Source organism: Schistocerca americana, chromosome X (assembly GCF_021461395.2).
Source record: "Schistocerca americana isolate TAMUIC-IGC-003095 chromosome X, iqSchAmer2.1, whole genome shotgun sequence".
Taxonomy (NCBI): Eukaryota; Metazoa; Arthropoda; class Insecta; order Orthoptera; family Acrididae; genus Schistocerca; species Schistocerca americana.
The window spans coordinates 808,611,207-808,624,415 of record NC_060130.1 but is presented as its reverse complement, the minus strand read 5'-3'; the positions used below and the strand labels follow the sequence as shown (position 1 = coordinate 808,624,415).

The window sequence follows — 13,209 nt, the reverse complement described above, 5'->3', positions numbered from 1 at the left end:
TTTATGTTTTTGTTCAGTTCTTTATGATGCAATTCAAGCTTAGAAAACAGTATTTGCATCTAGTTTGGTGCCTCTGCATTGCCACTTGGCATTCCCACCGGTTTTAAAGCAGTTTCTAACATTCCCTCACTTGAATATATTTCGGATATATTGAATTCAGTTTCAGTATCAGATAACTCCAGAATGTGATTTTCACTCTGCAGCGGCGTGTGCTCTGATATGAAACTTCCTAGCAGATTAAAACTGTGTATGGGACAGACTCGAACTCGGGACCGTCGCCTTTCGCGGGCAAGCTTTAATCTGCCAGGAAGTTTCATCAGATAACTCTTAATTCTACTTTTTCCTTTTTGATCTCAACTTCAGTTACCTCCTCATCATGGCAGCCGCGATCTAGTGTCGTCTTCTCCCCTCCTTCCGTCACGATCAAGGTCACTGTGGTTAACATTCACAGCTTAGTTTCCACACACGCGAGCAAATCTTAGAACTGTTCTCGCACTGGTTTCTACCTATTTAACTTCGATATCCTGTTAGTGCCCACCGATCACGTTTACTGTTTTGTTTTCCAGCCGATACGCACCATCTGTGGGGCGGCGGGTCAATAATAAGAAATAAGAAATATTCACAGAATGAGATTTTCACTCTGCTGCGGAGTGTGCGCTGATATGAAACTTCCTGGGAGATTAAAACTGTATGCCGGACCGAGACTCGAACTCGGGACCTTTGCCTTTCGCGGGCAATTGCTCTACCAACTGAGCTACCCAAGCACGACTCACGCCCCCTCCTCACAGCTTCACTTCTGCCAGTACCTCGTCTCCTACCATCCAAACTTCGAGCCTCGGCAAAGGTCTCGAGTTCGAGTCTTGGTCCGGCACAAAGTTTTAATGTGCCAGGAAGTTTCATAAGAAATATTGTTCACCGTCTTCTGCGACAGCCTCAAAGCTATTTTTGGGGTGAAACAGAAAGCGATCCAGGACATATTGACCATTGTTTCCAGTCTGCAAGTACACATTCTTGTCCTGCCCACTGAAATTTTTCTACTCTCCATTTACTCAACAGGATCAGAAATTACGATTATAAATGGAAATTTTGAGTTCTAATTGATAGACAAAAATGGTTCAAATGGCTATGAGCACTATGCGACTTAACTTCTGAGGTCATCACTCGCCTAGAACTTAGAAGTAATTACACCTAACCAACCTAAGGACATCACACACATCCATGCCCGAGGCGGGATTCGAACCTGCGACCGTAGCGGTCGCTCGGTTCCAGACTGCAGCGCCTAGAACCGCACGGCCATTCCGGCTGGCTAATTGATAGATATATTTGATAAACTTTCACACGCACAACATGCAAATATTCCTGATAAGAATAATGATGTCTCTATCATAAACAGCACCATGAGCACTTCAGAGGCGACCTCTACGGTAAGTTCACATTAAATGGTCTTTCATCCTGACCTCTGATAAACTTGATTGTTCGACACAGAAGTGGAAAATAATGTCACCACTTATCACACGGTTTTGTTAACATTGCGGGCTGCAAATAATTACTTCCGCGCGATCTAAGCGATCCAGGACAGTTTACAATCCTTGCGAGTTTACTTACTATTTGTGCCAAAAACATACGTTTGTTGCAGTCTGGGCTGTAACGTCATGCGAGGCAGCTCGTAAGCCGGCGTTTCACTGACGCGGAGCGATTGAAGCTAGGTGCGAAGTGAGGAATGTCACGGCCTCTCAGGCCGTATTTACGGTACGTATGAGCACTGCCGGCGGCCGAAGGAACTCATGCTGTCATCCGCTCTATGCCCTGGTAGCAGCTTCTAAATGACAGCTTTCTCGGACATATAATATTTTATAACACTGTCATGAATCAACTTGAAATCTTCGTAAATTTTGTATGAATGGGGTTATGTTGGCTTTAATCGAAGAAAAAGTTTTAGCTCGCCTGCATTTAAATTTTGCCGGCTAAAATTTGTAGAATGGAACCGTCAGTAGAAGATGATCTCTGAACTACATCTTTAAGAGACTTTATATTGTTATTTACACCAAAGTGTTAAAGCTTGTTATAGCTTTAATATTTAATGGGTTTAATCACATGATGTAATCAGAACTTTCTAGCATTAACATAACATGCTTAATCTGCCATATATAAGGACGTTTTTGTTCCAAATTTAGTTTTCCGTAAATTATTCGAAAACTGTTAGAGGTAGCTTCATGGGATCACATAGTTAAGGTTTTCATATCAAACTGACGCTTCATACCAATGTTTGGCTTTCTAGCTTTATTATTTAGCAGCACTTCTGTTTTTTTTAAAAAGCTATGTATTTAGGAAAACATATTCATCTGATCGTTCTGAGATTTAACAATTTGAACATTATATTCTGAAGCACATGTTGACAAAGTTTGGAAAAGCCGCTTTAATTTTAGTATGCTACTCACAGTCGCGCTGTGGCAGTGAACTGGTTAAGTCCCGCCACACTCGCTCGCCTCTGCATCTCAAATGATACAGCGCTTGTTTCGCCACACATTAAACCATATTTTGTTCAAATTTTCTCAATAAATTGAATTCGTGTACCCCCTGTTTCGTTTGGAACATCGATAACATCCAAATTTTTATTTTTATGCTGAAATCAAGAACGGAACCATTTTCATTGCTTTGTGATTTGATGTATCAGTCACTATAGAAACATAATTTGCATTTTGTGATTCATTAATTACTATTGTAAGAGCATGGGAGGCATACACATTTACAACAATTACTTCAATTTTAGTTCTGCCACAACAACGTTTAGGTCTGTCGAAAAACTTATGGATCAAAGAGGTAGTACACCATTTGAGCGACAGCTGTGATTGTGATAGACTGCATGATACGTAAACTAACTTCTTCAGCAGCCAGTTTGAAATTGGGTGTTCATAAAGTTTTCTTATAAAAAACGAATACATCTTCTTGCTACTTTTAGACGACGATGACATTTCCTAGCGCTTCTTCTTGCGGGCTTTCAGAATAAAATGGATGAAATGAGGTGACGTGGCCCTCAACTACGCACCCTCCGACTCAGAGTTGCAATATTAAAAGTTTTGGCTGGTTTCGTTGTCTATGGGCTGGGATACGTAGCTGCCGCATTACAGGCCAAATACTCTGAGTCTACAGTATACGATAAGAATACACACATCGATCGAATGGTCGAAGGTTTCTATCACTCGGCAATTGCGAATTACGAATGTAACATATAAATTTATAAATGGAAAATAGAAATTAAATAAAATCTGCAGGTACTATCTTAACGACTTTAAATGATGAGTACGATAGTAGAAGCGCTTTTGATGTGGTATATTTCTGCCAAAAACACTTATTGGTGTCGATGGTCCACCAATTAAATAAAATATAAGTTAAATAACAGGGAAACAACAGATTCCTAGTTCACGTAATTATATGTGAACAACAACATAGCTCGCGAGATATTCACTTCCAACGCGTACTACGTCTTCACTGTAGAAACAACGGAAATCTCACAAGTGCACAAGTCGGCACTCCGAAGTACACTCCTGGAAATTGAAATAAGAACACCGTGAATTCATTGTCCCAGGAAGGGGAAACTTTATTGACACATTCCTGGGGTCAGATACATCACATGATCACACTGACAGAACCACAGGCACATAGACACAGGCAACAGAGCATGCACAATGTCGGCACTAGTACAGTGTATATCCACCTTTCGCAGCAATGCAGGCTGCTATTCTCACATGGAGACGATTGTAGAGATGCTGGATGTAGTCCTGTGGAACGGCTTGCCATGCCATTTCCACCTGGCGCCTCAGTTGGACCAGCGTTCGTGCTGGACGTGCAGACCGCGTGAGACGACGCTTCATCCAGTCCCAAACATGCTCAATGGGGGACAGATCCGGAGATCTTGCTGGCCAGGATAGTTGACTTACACCTTCTAGAGCACGTTGGGTGGCACGGGATACATGCGGACGTGCATTGTCCTGTTGCAACAGCAAGTTCCCTTGCCGGTCTAGGAATGGTAGAACGATGGGTTCAATGACGGTTTGGATGTACCGTGCACTATTCAGTGTCCCCTCGACGATCACCAGTGGTGTACGGCCAGTGTAGGAGATCGCTCCCCACACCATGATGCCGGGTGTTGGCCCTGTGTGCCTCGGTCGTATGCAGTCCTGATTGTGGCGCTCACCTGCACGGCGCCAAACACGCATACGACCATCATTGGCACCAAGGCAGAAGCGACTCTCATCGCTGAAGACGACACGTCTCCATTCGTCCCTCCACTCACGCCTGTCGCGACACCACTGGAGGCGGGCTGCACGATGTTGGGGCGTGAGCGGAAGACGGCCTAACGGTGTGCGGGACCGTAGCCCAGCTACATGGAGACGGTTGCGAATGGTCCTCGCCGATACCCCAGGAGCAACAGTGTCCCTAATTTGCTGGGAAGTGGCGGTGCGGTCCCCTACGGCACTGCGTAGGATCCTACGGTCTTGGCGTGCATCCGTGCGTCGCTGCGGTCCGGTCCCAGGTCGACGGGCACGTGCACCTTCCGCCGACCACTGGCGACAACATCGATGTACTGTGGAGACCTCACGCCCCACGTGTTGAGCAATTCGGCGGTACGTCCACCCGGCCTCCCGCATGCCCACTATACGCCCTCGCTCAAAGTCCGTCAACTGCACATACGGTTCACGTCCACGCTGTCGCGGCATGCTACCAGTGTTAAAGACTGCGATGGAGCTCCGTATGCCACGGCAAACTGGCTGACACTGACGGCGGCGGTGCACAAATGCTGCGCAGCTAGCGCCATTCGACGGCCAACACCGCGGTTCCTGGTGTGTCCGCTCTGCCGTGCGTGTGATCATTGCTTGTACAGCCCTCTCGCAGTGTCCGGAGCAAGTATGGTGGGTCTGACACACCGGTGTCAATGTGTTCTTTTTTCCATTTCCAGGAGTGTATTTCTATCTCTCGCGACCACGCGCAAAACGCTCCACTCGGCAAGTCCTTCCGCTGACTGAGCGTCCGTCGCTCACGTCCAGCACTTCCCGTGTTCTCTCTCGTGCCCAGCACTACCTCGTGTCCTCTCTGGAAACGATGCTCCTCCCCAACCTCCATGCGTCTCTCTTAGTAACGAGCGCTGTGATTGGCTAGAGCGCTCCCTCCCTGTTTTCAAGCCAATTCACATTCACAAACATAATGAAACACATTCGAATTACATTTGAATACTTGAAATTAAATAAATATTGCTACGTCTGGGCCATAAACCCCCTCTAACACACATTATTAAATACATAAACAATTAAATAAATATAGCAAAAGAAAGGCCAGGAGCCTAATGTGTCTGTGCTTTGTAACACACAAATATTTAACCAATTTCTTAATGAATAGTATATATCGGATATAAACAAATACATAGATGAATAAATATATTTATAAGCATGCTGCTACCGTTTTTTCGTGTAACTTCAAATGGCTCTGAGCACTATGGGGCTTAACTGCTGAGGTCATCGGTCCCCTAGAACTTAGAACTACTTAAACCTAACTAACCTAAGGACATCACACACATCCATGCCCGAGGCAGGATTCGAACCTGCGACCGTAGCGGTCGCGCGGCTCCAGACGGTAGTGCCTAGAACCGCTCGGGCACTCTGGCCGACTTCGTGTAACTGTGGAGTACTTATGGCCTGCCGCGATCGATAGTAATCGGCCACTTTGACCTCATATAACTCATGTGCTATTCAAGTTACATGCCTGTAATTTATACCAATGTAGGTTTACACTAATAGCTTTCTTTCGATCGACGAAATCGGGTGAAGCGTTTAAATTTTGGAAATTCGTTGCTGAGTTTTACTTGTCTAATTTACAGTCAGATACTAAACTTTAAACTAATAAAGATATTGAAAATCTGATTACACCATCAGAATCGTCGTGGAAATAGTGGTGATGTACATGTTTCTTTTTGAGGTATCAAGATTCCTCTGGTTGCTATTACTTTCTATATGAACTGTGAAATGTCTGCCATTAAGGTTTTACAAAGTCCATCTTTGGCACTCCCGGCATAGAAATCTCCTTCATTGATACAAAGAACCGTCCTCGTCAGAGTGTCAACATGTAATTCCCTTGTGCGGCCGCCCCAACTCCGAACATTTATAATATCTTCAGGGCGCCACAACTCGCTTGTTACCTGACACTCGATTTATTAACGTTCTGACTTGCCAGAATGTTCAGAAGTAGCAGCCTTCAGTTCATACAAGTACATATTAAACAAATTTCAAACAGAATTAAACGATTAAAACGCCAGGCCAATAGTGTTTACAAGGTTTTTTGTAGTGGTGTGGGAGCAGCATGAATTTCGAAATAACTTACAGTAACACAAATTATGAATGAAACAGCATATTAATTAAATGCCTGTATTTCAGTTATGCATCATCATGTTTTTGGACAAGAAATAAGAAGTTTAAATACACTTTCACTTATGTGGATACACCGGTTCCCGTGAGATCACCGAAGTCAAGCGCTGTTGGGCGTGGCCGGCACGTGGATGGGTGACCCTCCAGCCGCCATGCGCTGTTGCCATTTGCCGGGGTGCACTCAGCCTCGTGATGCCAATTGAGGAGTTACTGGACTGAACAGTAGCGGCTTCGGTCAAGAATACCATCATAACGACCGGGAGAGCGGTGTGCTGACCCCACGCCCCTCCTATCCACATCCTCACCTGAGGATGACACGGCGGTCGGATGGTCCCGGTAGGCCACTCGTGGCCTGACGACGGAGTACTTTCACTTATGTGCGATTATGTAAGGACTTCTTGAGCCACTCACTGAGCCCTAAGGTTCCTTCTTGCATTTTTTTTTTTTTTTTTTTTTTTTTTTGTCGCACTACACACGCTCACATGGATTTTAGCACGAAGTACTGATCAACTTACATCAGTCTTTTGACCAAGTGCCTCACAGAAATAGCGTCTGCCTCTGAATTCTGAACACCGTTTATCGTGACAAATCTGTCTACAACGAAAACAAAAAGTAGAAACCCATCAACAAACCATTTCCCAAAACCAACAAGGATCCTCGCTAACGAGTCCTTCCAGCGGAATACGATACTTTAGGAACAAAGTCACAAGGCAAATGACTGAATCACAGTAAGCTCAAATTCCCATTAGTTCCGTTTGATTGACTTTAATAAATCCTTCCTACCTCCACGCACCAAAAATTGCGTGCATACAATTACAATTTTAATAGCCTTCAAATTGACCACTAAATTCTTTGCCACTCTCTTACACAATGTATAAATCAATACATATTTTATTTAAATCCACGAGGTCACTGACCTCCACGCACCCTCAGTGCCTAAACTTCCCATTCTTGCGCACGTACAGTGCCACAATAAACTAACAAATTACTAATGAATCCCCAAGAAAACACAAAAAATTATCCCTCCAAAATTACCACCACTAATTACAGATTAGAGCAGATTTTCACTTCTGCCCTTTCTCTATGTACCCCTAGCAATTTTAAACTTCTCTCGTTTCCACATATGCGGCAGCAACGACTGTAATGTTCTACCGTACCAGCGCCAATCGGTCTCACTAGAATCACACTACTCCTTCGTATACCAATCCGTACGAACTTCATTACACAAACTATCCCCATCCACAATATTTACTTCAGTCCTCTCTAAATTTTCTGCTTGTTCTTCCACACATTTCGCAGAAATATTGCACATGAATTCACTGTTAAACACTTTATCTTCCTGAAATAATACATCTATGCCCAAGCTATCATCACCATAAATATTCGTGTCAGCAACCTTATCAGCTGATACACCGTTTAAATCACTACAAAAATTCACATCAGAAACCTTACTTTTCTCCGTTGACAAATTAACTTTACTTGATTCGGACATAACTTTATCCTGCGCCGCTACATTACACAAATTGCTGCTACCTCGTCGTACAATTTTAGGACTTCCAGACTTGCTACATTCTGCTATGATCGGACAAAAATCAGCACACACTGCCATTTCCACACACCTTTCATCCAGATTAACCCCCGATCCTATTTTACACACATTCTCACTTTCACGCTCTGGCAAAAGTTTTAGATTCACCCATTCATCAATAAGTTTCGTTTCGCCTTCATTTGTGGTTAGAAAGGCGTAAATTCCTTCTCCGAAGTATCAATACCAGTAGCTTTTACATTATTACATAAATTATCGTTACTCTGTTCCATTAAATAGAAATCCTATACCTCCGCCGATACATTTTTAACTTCACCTACTGGTGAGACCAATGCTAAGCCGCCTTCGCTAACATCGACGCTTTTCGCCGACTCACAAACACTTGCTACTACAACACCTTCCTTACTGCAATTGCTACTATTTGCTAATACCTCTTCAGAACTCTGCACACAATTTGCTTTCACAAAATTCATCTCCTCTTTAACTTTATTTATTTATTTATTTACACGTCACGTTCCGTAAGACCAAATTGAGGAGCAAATCTCCAAGGTCATGAAACGTGTCAGTACATGAGCTTACAACATAAAAGTAATAACAGATAAAAATAAATGTTCATGAACCTGCAAGAAAATCAGTCCATAAGTTTAAGCAAACGCTACCAGCTATACAATGAGAATCAGCTTAATTTTTCAAGGAACTCCTCGACAGAATAGAAGGAGTGACCCATGAGGAAACTCTTCAGTTTCAATTTGAAAGCGCGTGGATTACTGCTAAGATTTTTGAATTCGAGTGGCAGCTTATTGAAAATGGATGCAGCAGTATACTGCACACCTTTTTGCACAAGAGTTAAGGAAGTCCGATCCAAATTGAGGTTTGATTTCTGCCGAGTATTAACCGAGTGAAAGCTGCTTATTGTTGGAAATAAACTAATATTGGTAACAAGAAACGACAATAAGGAATATACATATTGAGAGGCCAGTGTCAAAATACCCAGACTCGTGAACAGAGGTCGACAAGAGGTTCGTGAACTCACACCACTTATTGCGCGAACCGCCCGTTTCTGAGCCAAAAATATCCTTCTAGAATGGGAAGAGTTGCCCCAAAACATAATACCATATGACATAAGTGAATGAAAATAAGCAAAGTAGACTAATTTACGTGTCGAAGTATCATTCACTTTCGATACCGTTCGAATAGTGAAAATGGCAGTATTAAGTCTTTGAACAAGATCCTGAACGTGGGCTTTCCACGACAGCTTACTATCTATTTGAACACCTAGGAATTTGAACTGTTCAGTTTCACTAATCATATGCCCGTTCTGTGAGATTAAAACGTCAGGTTTTGTTGAATTGTGTGTTAGAAACTGTAAAAACGGAGTCTTACTGTGATTTAACGTTAGTTTATTTTCTACAAGCCATGAACTGAGGTCATGTACTGCACTACTTGAAACCGAGTCAGTGTTGCACACAACATCCTTTACTACCAAGCTAGTGTCATCAGCAAACAGAAATATTTTAGAGTTACCCATAATACTGGAGTGCATATCATTCATATAAAAAAGGAACAGGAGCGGCCCCAACACTGAACCCTGGGGCACCCCCCACTTGACAGTACCCCACTCACATCCCACATTACAGCCGTTATCAACATTGTGAATAATGACCTTTTGCTGCCTGTTGCTAAAGTAAGAGGTGAACCAATTGTGAGCTACTCCCCTTATTCCGTAATGGTCCAACTTCTGGAGCAATATTGTGAGATCAACACAGTCAAATGCCTTTGTTAAATCAAAAAATACGCCAAGCGTTCGAAGCTTTTTGTTTAGCCCATACAGTATTTCACAGAGAAAAGAGAATATAGCATTTTCAGTTGTCAAACGACTTCTAAAGCCGAACTGTACATTTGATAGTAAATCGTGTGATATAAAATGATCAATTATCCTTACATACACAGCCTTTTCGATAACTTTTGAAAACACTGATGGCATAGAAATAGGTCTAAAATTATCTATATTATCCCTTTCTCCCTTTTTATAAAGCGGCTTTACTACTAAGTACTTTAATCGCTCAGGAAACTGACCATTCCTAAAGAAAAAACTGCAAATATGGCTAAATACGGGGCTAACATGTGCAGCACAGTACTTTAATATTCTACTAGACACTCCATCATAACCATGAGAGTCCTTAGTCTTCAGTGATTTAATTATTGACTCAATCTCCCTCTTGTCTATCACAGAGGAGTATTTCAGACGTCAATCTCGCAAAGGCTGTAACCTCCCCCTCACTTATCGACCTTAATGACAGTGAAAAATTAAACCACGTGTACCTAATGGAAATTTGGGAAAAGCAATCGTCACCGAAGTTAATTTGTCGGTAAAGAGGGAGGAAAGGGTTACATCTAAATGAAAGAAAAAATGCAAATGAAACTGGTGGAAATTAATTTTGAAAAGGGGTAAAGTTAATAAAGAATGTAAATGTGCGGCCGTTACGTTATTAATTAACTAGCGGTAATCAGATATTTGACATTTGGGGGAAATTACGGTCGCCAGTCCTATGGAAAATTACTATAGTAACTGAAAAAGAAAGGTTATTATACATATAATTAGTACTAGAAGCGTGGCAACTGAAGGTTGACACGTGTAGTGTGAAAACTGAAAGTTTGTCAGAAGTAATAAATTTCGCTACACTCTGACTTAATTTAGCAAAAGAATTAATAAAACCGGAAAACTGAAAGTTAATTTAGTGACTGAAGTTAATAGTGAGCTTTCTTTCTGAAGCACATCGAAATCCAGTAAAATACGGTTAGTCTTGGACTACCTCAACAATCATTTCAAAAGCTACTTGAATCTACGCAATTTAGAAATAAGAGATTTGACTTTGATCTTGAATTAAATGATTCTGAACAATTAGCAATAGTAAAATTTAGTACGTACCAAGCTGAGCTGCAGTCACAGGTAAGCTAAAATATGGTAACAAAACTCGCACTCTTGATTTGTGCTTGTGTAATCTAAATATTGTAGCCAGCTATGAATACTTTAACCGAATTTTGAAATTAAAGCAGCGAAATGGAATGGTATTCCTTTAATGCTGGCGTTTGAATTTCAACGACACTCGGGTTCATTCCGGAAAAGGAAGGGACCCTGCTTGGTAATGCAATTGGGACAATGAGCAACAAAGGTTCATGCTAAGTTGCTGTAATTTTGTGAATGGAACCATTTTAAAAGCTGAGGTCTGCCATACAGTTCTAAAACTTTACGTGCTTCCAGTCTTCCTTGTTGGTTGATTGACAGGTTTGAAGCCGTCGATCGAGGAGGTGGCGACAGTCACTCATTGTCAGCCGTCGCTGTTGCAGAAGCTGGATGTTGGCGCGCCTTCTTCTCGACACTGCCACCAGACGAAACGGGCTCTTGATGTGCGCCAGCTAATGCTTCCCGTCCGCGACACCGTGTCATAAACTGTCATAGCAAGTCGAGCGCAATTACATGCAGCCAAACCCCGAAAGCGCGCCAACTCGCGGGAGCGTCACACAACACACCTGCTCAACCGCACTACTCCAGCCAGACTCCCGCTGCTCTGCCCGCGCTCCACGCGGCAGAGTTAACACTCCCAAAGATCCTACACACTTTGGTTCTCCACACGACCTACCGATGTAATCGTTCGATAGCATAGTTTTCCCTAGGCCAGACCCAGCGTAAAAATGTAAATAATATTTACAAAACAAACCAATTATACGTCGACATAAATGCATAAATAAATATATACAAATAGTAAAACAATTACAATATATAAAGACACAGAAATGTCATATCTTCGGGTAACAAAATAAGGAAAAATCTATAGCACAATAGATGGAAAAAAGGATATGCATTTCCGGCGTTACACGGCATTTGCTAAGAAATTGATATGATTTCCTGTAGAATCTAAATTTTTATTTAATTCACCAGCAATGCTCAGAAAATGGTTGTTAAATACTGTACGTATAACTGATTTATCAGTAACAAATATTTTTACTGCGAACTGGCTTTATATCATCAACCTTGTGCTGCTGACCAGACACTTCCTTCACAACTGACGATATGGCTTTAATTTTATCCTGTGAATTAGCTATTCTATTTGCATACCACATACTTTTTGCCTTGCTAATAATATTTTTAAGCACCTTACAATACTGTTTGTAATGGGCTACAGTAGCTTGATTGTGACTACTAACATTTTGATATAATTCCCGCTTTGTTCTACATGATATCCTTATCCCACTAGTCAGCCAACCGGGCTGTCCATTACTGCTAGCACCCCGTTTAAAATGTTCTAATGGAAAGCAACTCTCAAAGAGCATGAGAAATGTGTTATGGAAAGCATTGTATTTATCATCTATATTATCGGCACTAAAACATCTTGCCACTCTTGTTCATTGACAAGTTTTGAAAAACTGTCTATTGCTGTTGGATTAACTTTCCTACGTAGTTTGTAATTAAATACGACATTGGTTTGAGTACAAAAACCTTTTAGTGTTAAAATTTGTGCATCATGGTCTGAAAGGCCATTCACCCTTTTACTGACAGAATGTCCATCTAGTAATGAAGAATGATTAAAAATATTGTCTATGACTGTGCTACTGTTCCCCTGCACCCTAGTTGGAAAGAAACACAGTTTGCATCAGATCATATGAATTTAGGAGATCTACTAACATCCTTTTCTTACACAATCATGTACAAAATTAATATTGAAGTCACCACATATAACTACTTTCTGGTACTTCCTGCAAGAGCAAAAATTCTCTGAAGTCGGAGTTAGGGGACCTATAAACAACAGCAATTAGAAGTTTAGTTTCACTAAATTCAACTAATGCAGCACAACTTTGAAAAATCTGTTCAGTGCAGTGTCGTGATACGTCTATGGACTCAAATGAAATACTGTTTTTTACGTACAGAGCCACTGCCCCACCCCGCAAGGAACTCCTCGAGAAACAGCCAGCTGATCTGTAGCCTGGTAAAAGAAGCCTCTGAATTATCAAATTCTTTAAGTGGTGCTCTGATATACCAATAATTTCAGAGTTAACATCTATTAGTAGTTCACTAACTTTATCTCTAATACCTCTTACATTTTGATGAAATATGCTAATTCCTTCTCTACTTGGAAGCATTACATCCTCTGGAGGTGAGCCCTTAGTTAGAGGCACTTCCTTTAAGCAGGTATACCTATCAGCTAACTTCAGTCTAAAAAAGGTGCAGCTCTAACACCAACTACTACA

General features: G+C 41.8%; 1 non-coding gene across 1 annotated transcript; it reads right to left on the bottom strand.

Moving 5' to 3' along the window:
• Positions 1 to 690: 690 nt before the first annotated feature.
• On the bottom strand, positions 691 to 765 carry Trnas-cga. Its single transcript has one exon. It is a non-coding gene; the product is annotated as a tRNA-Ser (tRNA).
• Positions 766 to 13,209: the final 12,444 nt, after the last annotated feature.